This window comes from Chiloscyllium punctatum, chromosome 17, assembly GCF_047496795.1.
Source record: "Chiloscyllium punctatum isolate Juve2018m chromosome 17, sChiPun1.3, whole genome shotgun sequence".
Classification (NCBI taxonomy): Eukaryota; Metazoa; Chordata; class Chondrichthyes; order Orectolobiformes; family Hemiscylliidae; genus Chiloscyllium; species Chiloscyllium punctatum.
In genome coordinates this window covers 82,606,632-82,624,761 of record NC_092755.1, presented here as the reverse complement: position 1 = coordinate 82,624,761, position 18,130 = coordinate 82,606,632, and the positions used below count along the sequence as shown (strand labels likewise).

At 42.4% G+C, this 18,130-nt stretch overlaps 1 long non-coding RNA gene across 1 annotated transcript in view; it reads right to left on the bottom strand.

Moving 5' to 3' along the window:
* Positions 1 to 15,972, bottom strand: part of LOC140487708 (uncharacterized) — a 28,026-nt gene extending 12,054 nt beyond the window's left edge. Inside the window, exon 1 of the long non-coding RNA XR_011962877.1 lies at positions 15,857 to 15,972. This is a non-coding gene — a long non-coding RNA (uncharacterized lncRNA). The remainder of the gene's footprint in view (positions 1 to 15,856) is intronic.
* Between the last annotated feature and the right edge of the window lie 2,158 nt (positions 15,973 to 18,130).

Genomic DNA, 18,130 nt, shown 5'->3' with positions numbered 1-18,130 from the left:
GAGTTGTCCAAACATCATGAAAGGTACAACATAAATGCAGTTCTTTCTTTCATTTACATATTCCTTTTTTTTAAAAAAGAATTTTCCTTAATTGAAGTGTTTTAGAAGGTGACTTTGCCAGATTTGTATGCAAAGCATGTGGAATAATAGGGTTCATGATGCATCATTGACGACATCTGCCTCAAGGATGTGTGCTGCAGTGCAAAGCTGAAGAAAGCCATTGGAAAGTGGAAGGAAGTTTCTTTTTGTAGAAAAGACTTAACCCAGCACTTACTGTTTGGATTTGCTCAGCAGATTATAGCTTGTCACTTGTCTGAACACTCCCTAAAGAAATGTATTGATTACCTTTCATAACCTCAGAATGTCCATAGGTACTTTATAGTTAAGTACTTTTAAAGCATAGTCATTGTTGCTATATAAAAAATATGGCAACTAGGTTATACACAGCATTATCCCAGAAACAGCCATGTCCAGTTTTTGAGGTGTTTGTTGCAGAATGAATCCCTGTTCTTTTCTTAATATTGATATAGAATGTTTGTGTTAATCGGGGGGTGGAAGTGGGGGCAAATGGGCTTCATCCCAAAGATGCTTCTGACAAACCAAAACTCCACCCTTATAGAAGTGAAGATTGACCTTGGAAAGTTTGCTGAAGTCCCTGGAAAGGGAATCAGACACACAACCTTCTGTCTCAGTCATGAGTGCGACCACTGAGTCAAGAACTAAATAGAAATGGATGACATTAAATTTGAATGCAATGAATTACATTGAGGACTTATAATCAATTACATAACAATACACAGGTTCTTCTATAACATGATGGTTTCGTTTTATGCAACCCCACTTCAATAAAAAATTGTGCTTTAAAGTATTGGTGCTGTAATCACATTACAACGAACACATATTTTAAAAGGTCGCACTGTTGAAACAGTGTCCCCAAATTGTCAATCGTGTTGCAGCCAATTCGCATTAACGCAACATGTGTTACAACAGAACGACTGGTTGATCACAATATGCATTTTGCCGATGGTAGAATCTCAAATTTCAATTGCTTTCTTCTATTTCCCCCGAGTAAGTATAAAAGAATACACTTTCCAAGATGTTACTTTGCACTTCCACACTCTGGTCTCTTGTTAAATTCAAGAGGACTTGTGTAGAGGTAACAGCCGTGCCATATTACATCAATCATGCCGTGAGATCCATTAACTAATTCCGTAAACATAACACAAATACTCCATTTAATCGTAGGAAAGTATTTGAAAGCATAGTTTATAATATCATCCAACAGCTTCTGTGTAAATTGGATTGACTGTCAAAGGAAAGAGAAAAGGGTGAAATTAAGTTTATCTATGGTTTGAATGAAATCTTCACAGATTTCTATTTGCATTTAAATTGTATAAAAGCATACTGCACAATGGACTTTCCACATTTTGAGTAAAGAACTTGCATGTTATACATTTTGTTATTGTAATGCGTGTGAAAATGCCATGTTTTCCCGCACTTCAGCTCTTCACCTTATTCTATGACTAAAATCCAGTGCGTAATTCAATCAGTTCAACATTAACATCTTACTCTAGCAACTGGATACAAGCAAGGAGAATACATTTCATACAAGCACTTTTAGAAATACCTAGTCATGGGACTCAATTACAGAAGACAAACTCACAGTTCAGTTGGTTACAATTAACTCAGGACCATAATTACACCTCTCATAATTACTCCCTCCCGACCATGCATGATCTTCACAGATCAGGTCAGAATAGCTGTTGTTAGATTCACTCTGGTGCAGACAAAGATATGCTAAGGAGTGAAAAATTGAGAGGAGGGGAGTGAACATTAATTATTCTGTATGCTTAGTGAACTCAGTCAAATTCCAAGTCTGACCTTTTTATGTTTAAAACTGCAGAGTTACAATAGATCTGGGAATTGAATTTGGTTGATAACTGCAGCATTCTGCTCTTTTCGAAAGGTAGTCTTCCTTTTAGAATTAGTCTTGGAAATTTTAAAAAAGGCAACCATACTCCTCGATGTCTGCAGCACAACTGTGAACTGACAACACTTGACAATTTCCGGAGGATTTTGACACTTATTAGGCATCAGGAAAATGTAAAATTTGATGCCTATAATTTTTTTTTTGGCCCCCTTTGTGTTTATGGATTTAATATACTTGTCACTAGTTCCTTTTGATTGCATTTCTGAAGTGCCTAGGGCTGTCTCTCTACATTAATGACACTAAAAGAAATAATTTGCATTTAGATAAAGCCTATCATGTCCTCAAGACATCCAAAAGCTCCTTACATCGAACAATGTATTTTTGAAATAGTTTCATTGTTGTGATTTTAGAAACATTGCTGCAAATTTGCACTCAGTAAGATCCCACTGATAGCAATGTCAAAATAAATAAATTCACTGTTGTAATCTTGCTTGAGGGATAAAATTGACCAGGACATTGGAGGCAAGTCCCCTGCTCTTCCTCCACATGGGTCCATTGGACTTTCTATGGCCACCTGAAAGATCGAAACTCTGACAGTGAAGTTTTCGCTCAACACTATGTAGAGGAGACAAACTTTGGCTCAAACATTTGACTACCAGATTGTGCAATAGTGGCTGATGCTGAAAGACATGCATCAGGACCCTGTATGAGACCCTGATGTGTGACTTATTTAGCAACTGCTGGAAAGTTTAAACATCAGATATCGGCAATTCCTTTGCTTCCAGGGATAGTCCACAAATGTTTCCAAATTTGAGTTAGAATTGGAACCTTCAGACAAACCCACAATAATTACTTGCGAGTTACCAAGGAACTATGAGACAGACTAAAACCTAATCAATAACTTGGGTGACTCAACAACTGATCTCGAAGTACTCCCTCCCACCCACCCAGCCCAAGTACCCTGCAACAATTCACTCACTCACCCAAGCTACACTTATTCATTAAAAGACTATATTGAAATAGCAGAACACAGGAGCTGGTGGCACCAAAACGGGGGAATTGACTTCTACCCTGAACTGATTCACAGCTGTCTATATGGTCATCTATGCTCAGGGAGATCTTTTACATCTTGGACAGGAATCCTGAACTTTTCAACCACAAATAGGCAAGTACACATTTTCTGATGAAGGGCGACTGTCCGAAACGTCGGTTTTCCTGCTCCTCGATTCTGCCGGACCTGCTGTGCATTTCTAGTACCACTGTAATCTCCAACTTCTGCAGTCCTCACTTTTGCCAAGTATACATTTTCTGTCTGATCAGCACTGATACTATAGTCCGAACACTGATCAGAAGATTCAGGCTTGTATTTTGCATTCAGTCATCTGTAGTGGGACTTGGACCCACAACTTTCCGACTCAGTAAGGTACTACCCACTGAGCAATGACTGACACAGTGTATCTTATCCAAAGGGTTGTTCTTTGTGTCAGAGCTGATCAGCTACTGAATACTTAATTCAGTGGTGAGCCATGGTGGTCAAAGGAGGGCCAGTAAAACCATTATCATGGAGACTAAGCTTGGCCCCACCCAATAACCTCAAACATCACACATGGTCATATAGCAGCACCTGAGGACATTGAGACAAGTTGCGGTACATCCACCCACTGGCCCAGTCAAAACTTGTGCATTCGGCATATACTGTAGAATGGACCCATCCCATTCCAGCATTTATTGCCTGTCCCTAGTTGCCCTTCAGAAGGTGACCTGCTTTCTTAAATCGCTGCAGTCCATGTGCTGTAGGTTTACCCACAATGCCCTTAAGGAGGAAATTCTAGGATTTTGACCCAGCAACACTGAAGAAATGGTGATATATTTCGAAGTCAGGATGGTGAGTGGCTTGGAGTGGAACTTGCAGGGGGTGGTGTTCTCATGTATCTGCTGCCCTTATCCTTCTGGAGGGAAGTGGTTGTGGGTTTGGAAGGTGCTCTCTGAGGAACTTTGGCAAATTTCTGCAGTGCATCTTGTAGATGGTACACACTGCTGCTAGTTAGCATCAGTGGTGGAGGGAGTGGATGTTTGTGGATGTGGTGCCAATCAAGTCAGCTGCTTTGTCCTGGACAGTCTCAAGCTTCTTGAGTGTTGTTGGAGCTGCATCCATCCAGGCAAACGGGGAATATTCCATCAAACTCCTGACTTGTGCCATGTAGATGGTGGACAGGCTTTGAGGAGGCAAGAGATGAGTTACTTACCTAGTGCCACTCTTGTGTCTTAATTTCAGACTTCATTTTGTTCTTTTAAAATTTCGGCTCCCTAAGTAATTCCGAAACATGTCAACCAATCGCTTACATTTTCATGCCATGGTTTTTCCATCCTTCCAGAAGGCGTAGGCACCTCTTTGAGAAAAAAAAAGGGGTCAAGCAGCTTGTTATTCACAGTCAAACGGCAACAGAAATTGTCAGGGCTATTTGAGCCGTAGCAGTAGAACATAAAAGTGCAAGTTCTGTCTGAGAACTATATCACCATTCTTTCATTGTTATGGGATCCTGGAACTCTTTTCCCAGCAGCACTGGGAGAGTATTTGCACCAAATGATCTGCACAGTTGAAGAAACCAGTGCAGTACAATTTTCTCAAGGGCTGTTAGAGATGTATAATAAATTCTGGACTTGCCAGCAACACCCAGAATAAAAATAAAGTGTCCTCTAGTGCATAGTTGAGGCATCCTCGACTTTCACTCATCTCCCAGGGGAGCACGTTTCTACCACACTGTGGATATCCCTGGTGGCCTAGTACAGTGTGAAAATCCTCTGTTCTACAATGCTGTGGCAAAACAGCTGCCTTGTATCACCTAACCAACAGGATGATACTTCATTCACAACAGTGTGGTGAAACTTGAAAGGGCTCAGAAAAGATTTCCAAGGATGTTGCCAGGGTTGGAGGATTTGAGCTGTAGGGAGAGGCTGAATAGGCTGGGGCTGTTTTCCCTGGAACATTGGAGCCTGAGAGTTTACAAAATTATGAGGGGCATGGATAGGATAAATAGACAAAATCTTTTCCCAGGGTGGGGGAGTCCAGAACTAGAGGGCGTAGGTTTAGGGTGAGGGGGGAAAGATATAAAAGAGACCTGATGAAGGAGCAGTGTTCCAAAAGCTAGTACTTTGAAATAGACTAAAACCTGGTGTTGTGTGATTTTTAACTTAAAAAAATCTGACAGAGCCACTTAAGGACAGGAATGGTGAATAACCAATTTATAGGAAAGGTAGCTGCCATGATGTTGGACTGGGGTGGACAAAGTTAAAAATTGCACAATACTGGTTAATAGTCCAACAGGTTTATTTGAAAATCACAACCCCCTGATGAGGGAGCGGCGCTCTGAAAGCTAGAGCTTCCAATTAAACCTGTTGGACTATAACCTGGTGTTGTGTGATTTTTAACTTTGTACAGCCCAGTCCAACACCGGCCATCTCCAAATCAGGTTTATTTAAAACAGCATGTTTTCAGAGCCCCCTCTCCATCTGCCTGAGGAAGGAGCATTGCTCTGAAAGCTTGGAGTTTCTGTTGGACTATAACCTGGTGTCATGAAGCTTTTGACTAGGAAAGAGAGAGCAAGAGAGACAGAGCAGTTGGAGGAACTGCTAAGACCATAGACACTAAGGGCTGAGCAATGAAAATTAAGGTTGTGTAGGAGGCCAGAACTGGCCAGAAAGAGATGTAAAAATCATGTTAGTTTTCCCTGGTCTTAACCAGGCTGACCCAGGGACAGGAACATTTGGTTTTGATCACCTTGGTGGCCACTCCTTGTGAGTAATCCCCACTCCTATCCACAAAGAAATGGAATATGTGGACAGTGATCAAGGGAGGTTTGGCCATTGGTGTGATGGTCCACTTGAACAAATAGCACGCTGACATTATCATTGGCATGAACAATGACTCAGGTAGGTAGGGTGCTGGAGGAAAATGTTGTCTGCGGAATGGAATTCTGTGAGCAGTGGCTGTTCTACAGAAAAGGAGCAAACATTGGGAAAAATGCCGGATGAAAACCATTGCATGTGTCACATTGGGATACTGTTCAGCAATCAGGAGGTACTGTTTACAGATTGGTTCTTGGACAGGCTGTCATCCATTTTCTGGCTCCCTGAAATGGCAGTGTTAAATGTGGCTTCCTTAATCTATCAGGAGAATCACAGACTGACACAAAGCTGCCTAAACTAATTCTTCTGCCAGGCTATTTAGCAGTGGAGATGCAAACAGCTGACATCACGCTGAAATGGGCACCACACTAAAAGCTACTTAGAATTCTCTTCATAGAGACAAATAAACTGCAGATTCTGTAATCCAAAGTAGACAGGCAGGAGGCTGAGCAAGCCAGGCAGCATCAGGAGGTGGAGAACTCGACTTTTCAGGTGTATCCTGAAGAAGGGTTACCCGTGAAATATCAACTTTCTACCTCCTGATGCTGCCTGGCTTGCTATGTTCTTCCAACCTCCTGCCTGTCTACTTTGGATTCTCTTTACATCCCAGACTAATAAAAAATAACTATAACTAGTAAAATACCAAAATCAATGAGTAGTTCTGAGTGAATGGTAGTGAAAAGCTGGAAGATTCATTGGTTTCGGTTTCCATCCTTGGTGAAAAGCATCACAGGATGGCATGGTGGCTCAGTGGTTAGCACTGCTGCCTCACAGTACCAGGGTCCCAGGTTCGATTCCAGCCTTGGGCAACTGTCTGTGTGGAGTTTGCACATTCTCCACGAGTCTGCGTGGGTTTCCTCCGGGTGCTCTGATTTCGTCCCACGTTCCAAAGATGTGCAGGTCAGGTGAATTGGCCATGCAAAATTGCCCATGGTGTTAGGTGCATTAGTCAGAGGGAAATGGGTCTGGGTGGGTTACTCTTCGGAGGGTCGGTGTGGATTGGTTGGGCCGAAGGGCCTGTTTCCACACTGTAGGGAATCAAATAAAAATCTAATAAAAAAAGTGTGGAAACCACAGAATGTGCAACAACAGCTTGAATGGAAACTGATAGAATATTACCTTACGCATATGTTATGAAGGCTATATATACCTCAAAAAGAGAAATTTGATTGTTTATAGTTGCAAAGACAACAATGTATATTTTGCTTTGTAAAACATGGTAGGTAGAACTTCAATTACACATCCAACATGTTCATGCTTTATTGTTTTGTATGGAGCAAGTTCTGTTATTGCTGGGTCATGGGCTATTGCTGGCAACACCAAAGCAAACTGATACAATAGATGTTGATTAAATAAATAGGTTACATTCGGAAAACTAAATAAGTTTACTTTGGGACAAAAGTGAAATACTTCAGCTGTTGGAAATCTGAATGGAGAGTAGAAAACCTCAGCAGGTCAGAGAGTAGCTGCGCACAAAGAAACTCGGAGTTAAAAGATTAAATCCCACTAGGGCCAAGAACAATAGGTCAGTAGCTAAACCTAGTGACTGCCAGAAGCCTGCCAGTTCTCCAGTTCCATCACTCCTTCAGGCGATTTTCCGTATGTTGGGAATGGCAGTAGGGTTACCTGCATGTGCATGCCGAGCTTATATTTTATAAGCAAATCATTCAGAGCTGTTTTAACACACCTCTGGAGGAGGTTGGACTTGAATCCAAGCCTCTAGCTCAAGCCAGATGCCTTTTAAATGTTGCAATTGTACTAGCATACACCACTTCCTCTGGCAGTTCATTCCATACACGCACCACCCTCTGCATGAAAAGTTGCCACTTAAGTCTCTTTTATGTCTTCCCCCCTCTCACCCTTAAACCTATGCCCTCTAGTTCTGAGGTCCCCCACTCCAGGGAAAAGACTTTGTCTATTTATCCTATCCATGCTCCTCATGATTTTAAAAATCTCTAAAAGGTCAACCCTCAGCCTCCAACACTCCAGGGAAAACAGCCCTAGCCTATTCAACCGCTCCCTATAGCTCAAATCCTCCAATCCTGGCAACATCCTTGTAAGTCTTTTCTGAACCTTTTCAAGTTCCACAACATTCTTCTAATAGGAAGGAGACCAGAACTGCATGCATATTTCAAAAGTGGCTTAACCAATGTCTGGTACAGTTGCAACATAACCTGCATCTGGATGGGTATATGAATAGGAAAGGTATGGAGGGATATGGCCAGGTGCTGGCAAGTGGCACTAGATTGGGTTTGGATATCTGTTCAGCATGGATGAGTTGGACCGAAGGATCTGTTTCCGTGCTGTACATCTCTATGACTCTCTGACTAAGTAAGGACATTACCACTGCACCATGACATTCCTATGGTGAATAGCCAATTGTAGTCATAAATTGGCCTTAAGTGGCTGTTGAAGAAGGCGTACTGCAATTTTCCAAATCAGAGTCTAAACCTCCAGGCAGTATTAGAGGTCCTGCCTAAAAAAAAGATCAAGCAGAAATTGCTGGAAAAACATTGTGGGTCTGAGCATCTGTGGAGAGAAAGCAGTGTTAATATTTCAGGTGCAGTGACCCCTCAGAATTGGAGACTCATCTCTGCCTGATTGGGGATCAGTCTACCCTGTTGATGGCCACCCTCCCTAGTGACCTAGCAGGGAGAATTACTTTTTATTTAAGCTTTGAAAATGTTTGAGAGACAGCAGCTCCACTTGGTAGCCTCTCTCTTACTTATCGACCATGATACCCTACTGCTGCTGACCTTCCAGCTTCGACAGTCTTACCACTGACCTTAACCACAATGCCAGCTCACCCTCTGGCCATTATAATTGGCTGCTCCAAGGAAAGTCAGAGTGAATGTCACAGTGAGTCCCCATACATTCTGATCCCCACTGTAGCCTAATGGACAGGGAAATCTCAGCCCTAGGCAGTTCTGTGACCTTTCATCTGAACTTAGTTCTTACAAAAAGTTTATTCTGGGATCGCCACCAGCTCCACGTGTTCAAGGTCCATCGGAATTTGCATAACTTTCCCAAAACTTGCACAGCCAACAGGCGGAAATCCAATGCACAGCATGCAGAGAAGAGGTTCCATTCATTCCCATAGCATCACAGACACCAGGAAACACAAGTCTGCTGGCCAGCAGGTCCACTTTAGTCTTGCAGATGCAACAGACCTAGTTTTCTGGAAGACAGCAGTGAACAGTGAAATGAGGGCAATATTGTCACAAAGTTGAAAGATTTGCATTTCATAACCTCGGGACATCCAAAACACTTTACGACTGTGAATAAACCTTTGAAGTGTAGGCACTGTCACTGTGCAGTCAATTTATGTCAGATCCCCTAAACAGTAATCTGTTCATGTGAAGGCACAGAATTGACTCAACTAGTTTTCCCCATACAGGGCTGTGCAAACTTTAACTTCCACCTGAGAGGATCTACCATAACAGAGAAGGATAAAAGAAAGAGATGTGAGAGAAATTCAGCAGGTCTGGCATCATCCATCAAGAGAGAAAAACACAGCTATTGTTTCAAACTCACTATGACTCTTTGATTCCAAAACGATATATGGCAGATAGGCAGTTTATTGCCTTTAGTGAAAGATGTATCTTCAACAGTGTAGCAGTCCATTAGTGTTGTCCTACAGAAGAATCCTTGAGTTGGAATCTCTGGAATGGAACCCATGACCTTGTGAATCAGCAGCTCAAGTGCTACGTGTGAAGTTAGCACCTGGGCCAGCTCCTCAGTGTAAACTATTCATTTACCATTCCCAACTGGCAGCAATTCTTTTCTTCAAAAGGTACAGACTTCAACAACAACTTGCATTAATGTAGCATTTTTGACATAATAAAATGTCCCAAGTTGCAGGAGTATAATCAAACAAAATTTGACACAGGAGTCACAGAGGAGATTAGTCATAGATGATCGAAAGCTTAGTCATAGAAGTTCATGGGGGCATCTTAAATGATGTTGATAATGAAGATTGTATTAAGCGATCCAGAGAAGGCTTATCATCAGGTGCTGAGGGAGCAGGTCCCAGGGAGATATGTACAACAATTACAGAATAATTTCAAGGAGTGTCAGCCAAGGATGAGGAGCACTGTGGGGGAAAGTAAGAGTTTCCAAGTCAAAGTTGGGTTGTATCAAGATTATCTGTGAGCCCTTTCCTCCTCCTGATTGCCATGGATCTTCGCAATCAATGAGACAGGAATTGCCATGGGTGATGATGTTTGCTGCTGATATTGAGCTTTGTGCTGGGAAGGATGAGAATGTGGCCAGCAACTGGAGAAAAGGCATTTCTAGTTTGTCCTTTTCCTGGTGTAATGCGCTTCCACGCTCATCAATAATGTAACATTTTTTTGTTTATGTTTATACATTGCAGGTTACTGAATACAGCTCTTTATTGCAGTGTCAGAGCTCTCACTATGCTTTTCTGTTCCGTTCTGCTCCTTCGAGTGTCAGAGTAACATCATCAGTTATGTCATCACCATCATCATTTGCCCTTTCCGTGAAAACAGACAAGTTGGGACTGCTAGGGAGGAGAGGAAAGCCTACGATCAGTTGGAAAGATGTAGCGGAAACAGACTTAAACACAGCGGGATTGGAAGATGAATGGGTACAGGAGGTAGAGAAGGCTGGATAGCCCCCAGGTAAAATGGGAGAAGTTAGAAGACGAAAAGGAGGGGCAAAAATACAGATTGGTTTAAAGAAATTTAAACTTAGGACCCATGCAGCTGAGGAAACATTAGTACTGGTGGAGCAATGAAAACTAGGGATGGTGCAAGAGGCAATCAGTGGAGAAGCACAGAAACCTGAAATGCTGGATTGGTTTACAGAAATAGACTACAGAGGAGGGGGAAATTCATGGAGGCATTTCAAAACAACAAGGAGAAATTTAAGTTTATTCCAAGAATATCCCAGTTCAGCCCATTGAAAATAATAAGTCAAAGAAAGAACTTGCAGTTGTTCAAAAAGGAAAACAGAAGAAAGCTGGAAACACTCAGCAGTCCGGAAGCATCTGTGGAAAAAAAACAGCAGTCAGTGTTTCAAGCTGTTGGCCCTCTCTCAAGACCAGGAGATGTTATAGATGAGTGACACTTTTAAAAGGAACAGGGCGGGGGTAGGAAGGGGGCTAAAACATACAGGAAGAGAAACAAAATGAGCCATGAAATGTTTGGGTGCAAGATAAATGATTAAATGGCAGATTAGATGTGAGCAGGAGACAAGAGGGAAGCTTAATGAGAAAATGGAAAAAAAAAGGAGACATGAGAGAGACAAAGAATTGATGAAGAGGGAGAAAGGGAAGCTGAAAAAACCAGCAGCTTGGAGCAGGCTCTAATATCCCAGGAGCCTCATGAAAGAAGAAAACAGAAAAGAAAATGCAGACACATCCAGCCATCTGCTATTGAAGTGGGAAAATGGAGTTGAAGTGGAAGGACAAGGAGCTGAATGGCGTCCTTCTGTTTCTATGCTGCTCTTTATTAGATTCTTAACTGCCTCAAGATTACAGTTTCTCTCTGGCCTTTTTTTTATTCTAACAGGATCGGCCTTTCACCCCCTTTTCTTTCTTCCTTTGAAACCACAAACCATTCCCTGGAGCAGGAAATGGCAGTCAATTTTCAGGTCTCAGCAACCACTACTCTCAAGATTGGAATTGGAAGGAGCAGGAAAGCAGTCTTCAGCGGCTGACAAATCAACATAAAATTATTGGAGTGAGTTTTCTGAGCCTTAGTCATGTGTGTTTTTTCAAACTGGGTCTTCCAAACAGCCACCAGTAAACATGCTGCCATAATACAGCTGCTGGCTTTGCTGTGACCCAGCAGCACATTCTGAGAACATTGTCTTGCAGGACAACGTGTTCAGTCAGTTGACATAATGGTAAAACCAGGCTTGCATGTCTAAAGCATCTTTCAGGGCCACATCAGATCCTAAAGTTGTCTACAACTTTAGTCTCCTCATTTTAAAAAAGCATAAAAATTCAACAAAGGCGATTCAGAGAAGTTTGCTCGATTGATATCTAGAATGAGGAAGTTTTTCTTATGAAAATGGGTTGGACAGGTTGTGCTTGTTTCCATTTAGAATTTAGAAGCATGAGGAGTGACTTGACTGAAATGTGTAGGAATCTGAATAATCTCAACAAGATTATTTGTGGGTGGCACGGTGGCACAGTGGTTAGCACTGCTGCCTCAGCGCCAGAGACGGGTTCAATTCCCGACTCAAGCGACTGACTGTGTGGAGTTTGCACATTCTCCCCATGTCTGCGTGGGTTTCTTCCAGGTGCTCCGGTTTCCTCCCACAGTCTAAAGATGTGCACGTCAGATGAATTGGCCATGCTAAATTGCCCGTAGTGTTAGGTAAAGGGGTAAATGTAGGGGAATGGGTGGGTTGTGCTTTGGCGGGTTGGTGTGGACTTGTTGGGCCGAAGGGCCTGTTTCCACACTAAGTAATCTAATCTAATTTAAGATTCTCAACAACCAATGAAGTACTTTTGAAGTGTCACTATTACAATGAAAGGAACACAGTAACCAACTTGTGCACACATAAACAGCAATGTGATAACGTGCCTCTGGGATGACATTTAAGGGATATTTGCCTGATCAACAGGAAGAGATCTACTGCTCTTCTCTTGCATCATCTTACATCCAATGAGAGGTCAACCAGGACTTTGATGTGAGGGATCATGTGAATGGAACCATCTCTGAAACAGCAGTACTCTCTCAGTACTGCCATGGCAACAACAGCTTTCATTCCTGGAGTGAGACGTGAACCAAGAACCTTGGGATTCTGGAGCATCACCCATCAAGCTATAGCTGATACCTGAAGGACAATGTAGTTACAACATGTATTGATGTAGCTCCTTTTACAAAGACAATTGGCTTCACAGGAATGTGAATTACCAGGCAGAATTCGACACAGGCAAGATTCACCAGGCAAGCCTGTATCTCCCTGTCGGTCTGGCAGCATCAGTGGAGACAGGAACAGAGTTAACACTTTCAAATCCAATATGACTCTTCTTCAGAATGGAAATGTTCTTCAATTCTAAAGAAGAATCACAACAAACTCAAAATGTAAACTTCGATTCTCTCTCCACTGCTGTCGCCAGACCTGCTGAGCTTCTCCCGTACTTTCTCTATTTATTTCAGATTTCCAGCATTTGCAGTATTTTGGATCACCCTGTATCAGCTATGGTTCACTGGGTAGCATTCTCACCTGAGTTATAAGACTCTCGCCTGAATGGGTATGGGTCCCACTCAAGGATTTAAGCACAAAAGTCAAGGCTGACACTCCAGGGTAAGACTAAGCGTGTGCTACTGTTATAGGTACAAAATTTTAGATAAGACATTTTGGATGTAGTAAATGTACAGTAAATGATCGATGACACTACTTAGAAGCAGAGCTATGGTATTAACCCTGATCACCCAATATCCTAAACAGTCCTTATCCCTCAGTCAGGATAAAGTGAGTACTATAGATGCTGGAGATCAGAGTCAAGGGTGTGATGCTGAAAAAACACAGCAGATTAGGCAGCATCTGAGGAGTAGGAGAATCGACGTTTCGGTCACAAGCCCTTCATCAGGACCCGAATCATCGATTCTCCTACTCCTCGGATGCTGCCTGACCTGCTGAGCTTCTCCTGTACTTTGTCTGTTTATTTCAGATTTCCAGCATCCGCAGCTTTTCCAGTATCACACTCTCGATTTATCCCTCAGTCAGGGACATAAATAACACCAGATCTGAATGTGATCACACTGCTGCTTGTGGGACAAATTGACTGCCTCCATTCTTACATTATAGCAGGGACACAACATTCCCTCCTCATCAAAAGAAAATCATTTAATTAATGATAAGTGCTTTGAAATGTCCAGTGGTCATGTAAAGCACCAAAGAATTACAAACCTATATTTCCCAAATTAAGGACCACAATCACCAGAATGTCAGTAATACCAGAATATCCTTAAATGGTTAAAGGTCATATTTAATTATAACAAAACAAACACTTGGTAAATGATTGACTATGCCATTACTGAGCGAGTCGTTTACCCAGTCGAAAGGAAGTGTTGGGAACATAACTTCTAGAGAAATTATATACACTCAGAACAACTACGTCATTCTGGCATCATGCTTCATTGAGTGTCTTTTGCCTCTGTCTTTAAAATTGATGATTTCACTGAAACCACTAACAATAGGTAAGATTATACAAAAAGTCCTTTTACACAGAAGTGTGCACATGAGCACTGCACGCAATCCATATCATCTTTGATTGTTTTTAAAAATTTACTTAATCAGTCTAGGTTCGTGACTCCGCATTTGAACTGTCTTTATTCTTGCAAAATCTGAACTGTGGAAAGAAAGCTGCCTGTAAAATTTAATTGCACACAAATATACATTCTAAACTGCAACTTCAGGCTATCACATCTGAAAGCAGTTCCAGTTACTTTTGGAATTATGAAATACTAATAACATTTATCATCAAAAATCAAACCTGCAATATCCCACCCACAAGGAAATTCAGTGAGGAATGGACCCATTTGGATACAGAACTGGCTCGAAGGTAGAAGACAGAGGGTGGTGGTGGAGGGTTGCTTTTCAGACTGGAGGCCTGTGACCAGTGGAGTGCCACAAGGATCGGTGCTGGGTCCACTACTTTTTGTCATTTATATAAATCATTTGGATGTGAACATAGAAGGTATAGGCAGATGACACCAGAATTGAAGGTGTAGTGGATAGCAAAGAAGGTTACCTCAGATTAAACAGGATCTTGATCAGATGGGCCAATGGGCTGAGGAGTGGCAGATGGAGTTTCATTTAGGTAAATGCAAGGTGCTGCATTCTGGAAGAGCATATTAGAGCAGGACTCATACACTTAATGGTAAGGTTCTGGAGTGTGTTGCTGAACAAAGAGACCTTGGAGTGCAGGTTCATAATTTCCTTGAAAGTGGAGTCGCAGGCAGATAGGATAGTGAAGAAGGCATTTGGTATGCTTTCCTTTATTGGTCAGAGCATTGAGTATTGGAGTTGGGAGGTCATTTTGCAGCTGTACAGGACATTGGTTAGGCCACTTCTGGAATACTGCATGCAATTTTGGTCTCCCTGTGAGAGGAAGGAAGTTGTGAAACTTGAAAGAGTTCAGAAAAGGTTTACATGGACATTGCCAGGGTTGGAGGATTTCAGTTATAGGGAGAGGCTGAATAAGCTGGGGCTGTTTTCCTTTTGGCGATGGAGGCTGAGGGAGTGACCTTATAGAGTTTTTTAAATCATGAGGGGCATGGATTGGATAAATAGACAAGGTATTTTCCCTGGGGTGGGAGGGTTCAGAACTAGAGGGCATAGGTTTAGGGCGAGAAGGGAAAGATATAAAAGGGACCTAAGAGTTAACATTTTCATATGGAGTATTTTGCATGTATGGAATGAGCTGCCAGAGGAAGTAGTGGAGGCTGGTACAATTACAACATTTAAAAGGCATCTGATGGGTATATGAATAGAAAGGTTTAGAGGGATATGGGCCAAATGCTGGCAAATGGGACTAGATTAAGTTAGGATATCTGATAGGCATGGACGAGTTGGACCAAGGGGTCCATTTCCGTGCTATACATCTCTATGACTCTATGACCTCTTCTTTGGAAAGGGGGGAGGGGAGAATTAGATACAGTATCTGTAGTTTTCCTTTGTTTTCATAAGTAATCATTAAGCACTTGCTTTGCAATATAATTATCTAAAAGAATTTCACTGCATACTAATATAAAATAAAGAACTGAGGGTGCCAGAGATCCTGAAATACAAAAATCATAAGTGAATAAAGGGCACGAAACGTTAACTCTGCTTTCTCTCCATACAAGCTGCTAGACCTGCCGAGTTTCTCCAGCAATTTTGTGTTTCACTACACAAGACTTCAGTATAAATAACCTCCTTTGCACGTGAATGTGTTTTAGCAACAAACAAATTGGAAACTTCTTTAAAAATTGCAATATTAAATGGCTACATTGCGCGATCGATGGTGCAACAAGGCAACTTTGAAAAACAACATACCTGTCTAAAGAACATCCACGGTCAGCTGCAAGCGCCACCGAATATTCCCAGTGACAGACCCAGCAAAGTAGTGATTTCTCATCGATATTGAATCCATTCAGGATTCTCCTGAAAAGTAGTCCCAGTGCATGAATTGCTCAATCCTTACTGTTACCGTCCGCCTCGACACATAACACCTTCCGCGGACTACACTGCTGAGAGACATGAGGAGCATTCTCCCTCAGTCAATATGTAACATGCCCTCCGGTATATACTGCACTGTGCATGCTTAAAGTTGCAATTCTAATGAATCTGGCGAGGGTAAGAAGGGTAGATTTTACTTTCGCATCTTGAATCTGTTAATTCAGTGTAATGTTTTTTGAAATGTTATGTGTGTGTTTTCCACTGAAAGTTGCAGGTATCAAATCAATCTGTCTGCATATTAAATCAACTTTGTACAACATTGTTGTATTTGAGATCATTTGTAACATCAATCTTACTCACTAACATTTCAGTGTTGGGATGAATTGGGACTGCAGTGTTGATACTAAAAGCATTCACCGGCGTGTGGTCGTCGATCTTTTTGTTTTGTTTTGATAATAGAGATTCTGACGGGATGGAACCAGCCTGATAGACATCAACTCAACTGGCTGCTGTTTCAGAGTCTGTCAGAAGCTCAGGACAAGTTTAGCGTTTAAAGGCTCCTTGGGGGCGGGGAGAAGTGAGCGAGGCTCTTCAGGATTCGGAGATGCCGGTGTTGGACTGGGGTGTACAAAGTTAAAAATCACACACCAGGTTATAGTCCAACAGGTTTAATTGGAAGCACTAGCTTTCGGAGCTCCGCTCCTTCATCAGGACCGAGTCTGTTCATGACATGATTCGAAAAGCCCGGCGATATTACGGGGGGTGGGGGGTGGGAGGTGGCAGTGAGGAGATAGTGACAGTGGAATGAGGAAATAGATGCTTCACAAATGACAGGGAAACAAGTGATTTTAGGAGCCGAGTTCGGAGTTCAGAAAGCGATTTGAGAATTTACAAGGGTAGAAGGAAATACACGGAAAATGTGGAAACGTGCATCGCTAAGTTAAAGATTGTGTCGAATGTTTTTTTTATAAATACAAAGATATTACAATATATAGAGCTATTTCTCCACCCCCCCCCCCCCCCCCTCAGACTGTGATACCAGGGCTGTGCTATAACTGGGGTGGGCACAGATGAGCTTTTTATTTTAAAAACCCTACAGCCGCACACTGGGGAGAGTGAGGGAACACCAGCCCTCATGATACAGGGGGTTGAAGAGGGTCCTTAGCTCTGGTACAGAATTTATGTGCGCGTTGAAGACCCATTTTAGTTTTAGAACCCAAAAGGTTTATTTTAACCTACAATCATTCACCAGAAATCTACCAGGAAAAGAAACTTCAAATTTATTTGAATATTCAGAAGTGTTAGATCATAACTGCCCCTGTTTTAAAAACAAAAATGTCGGGTGAGGGAGGTTAAGTAATAAAAGCCCCGCAATTTCCACCCAATGAAAGTTTCATTTCTCAGCAGAGCTCATATTTCTCAGAAAACAATGTGCAGATAGCACAGGGACCTGTAACTACAGTTACTGGTTGTCTTGTTTCTTTCGCTCAGTAGCTGTTTCTGGCCGTTTGCTGATTATAATGTTTCACCTCATTGCTTTTGCAAACTGCATCCCCGTCCTTGAGTAGGATCCTGAACATTTTGTGTAGTTTTCTGTTTGCCTTTCTCCAGCCCACGGTCAAGCTGTTCCTGCTCTGGATTTGTTCTTCTAGCTGCTCTCCCATCAGGAGATCATTCCATCAACTTGGCCCCTTGGAATGGCACAGATTGCATTGGAAAACGTGGAGTGTCTGGCACTGGGAGACAAGCAGGAGGCTGGAAAACACAGCAAGGCAGGCAGTATCAGGAGGGAGAGGGACACAGCAGGGCAGGCAGTATCAGTAGGGAGAGGAACACAGCAAGGCAGGCAGCATCAGGAGTTAACACTTCAGCTGTAACCCTTCTTCAGGACTGGGGCGTTGGGTGTAGGGGGAGCTGCAGATCAAGGGGGAGGCGGGTGCAGGGTGGTGAGGTGGGGATAGGTGAAGACAGGTAGAGGGTACGACCTGGTTGGTCAATGGGAGGGATAAATCCAGTTGGTGGCTGGGAGGGGGAGGGCTGGGAAGAGAGTCAGGAGATGGGAAGGGAGGTTATTTGAAATTGGAAAACACAATGTTGAGTCCTCCAGGCTGTAGGCTGCCAGGTGGAAGATGAGGTGTTGTTCCTGTAATT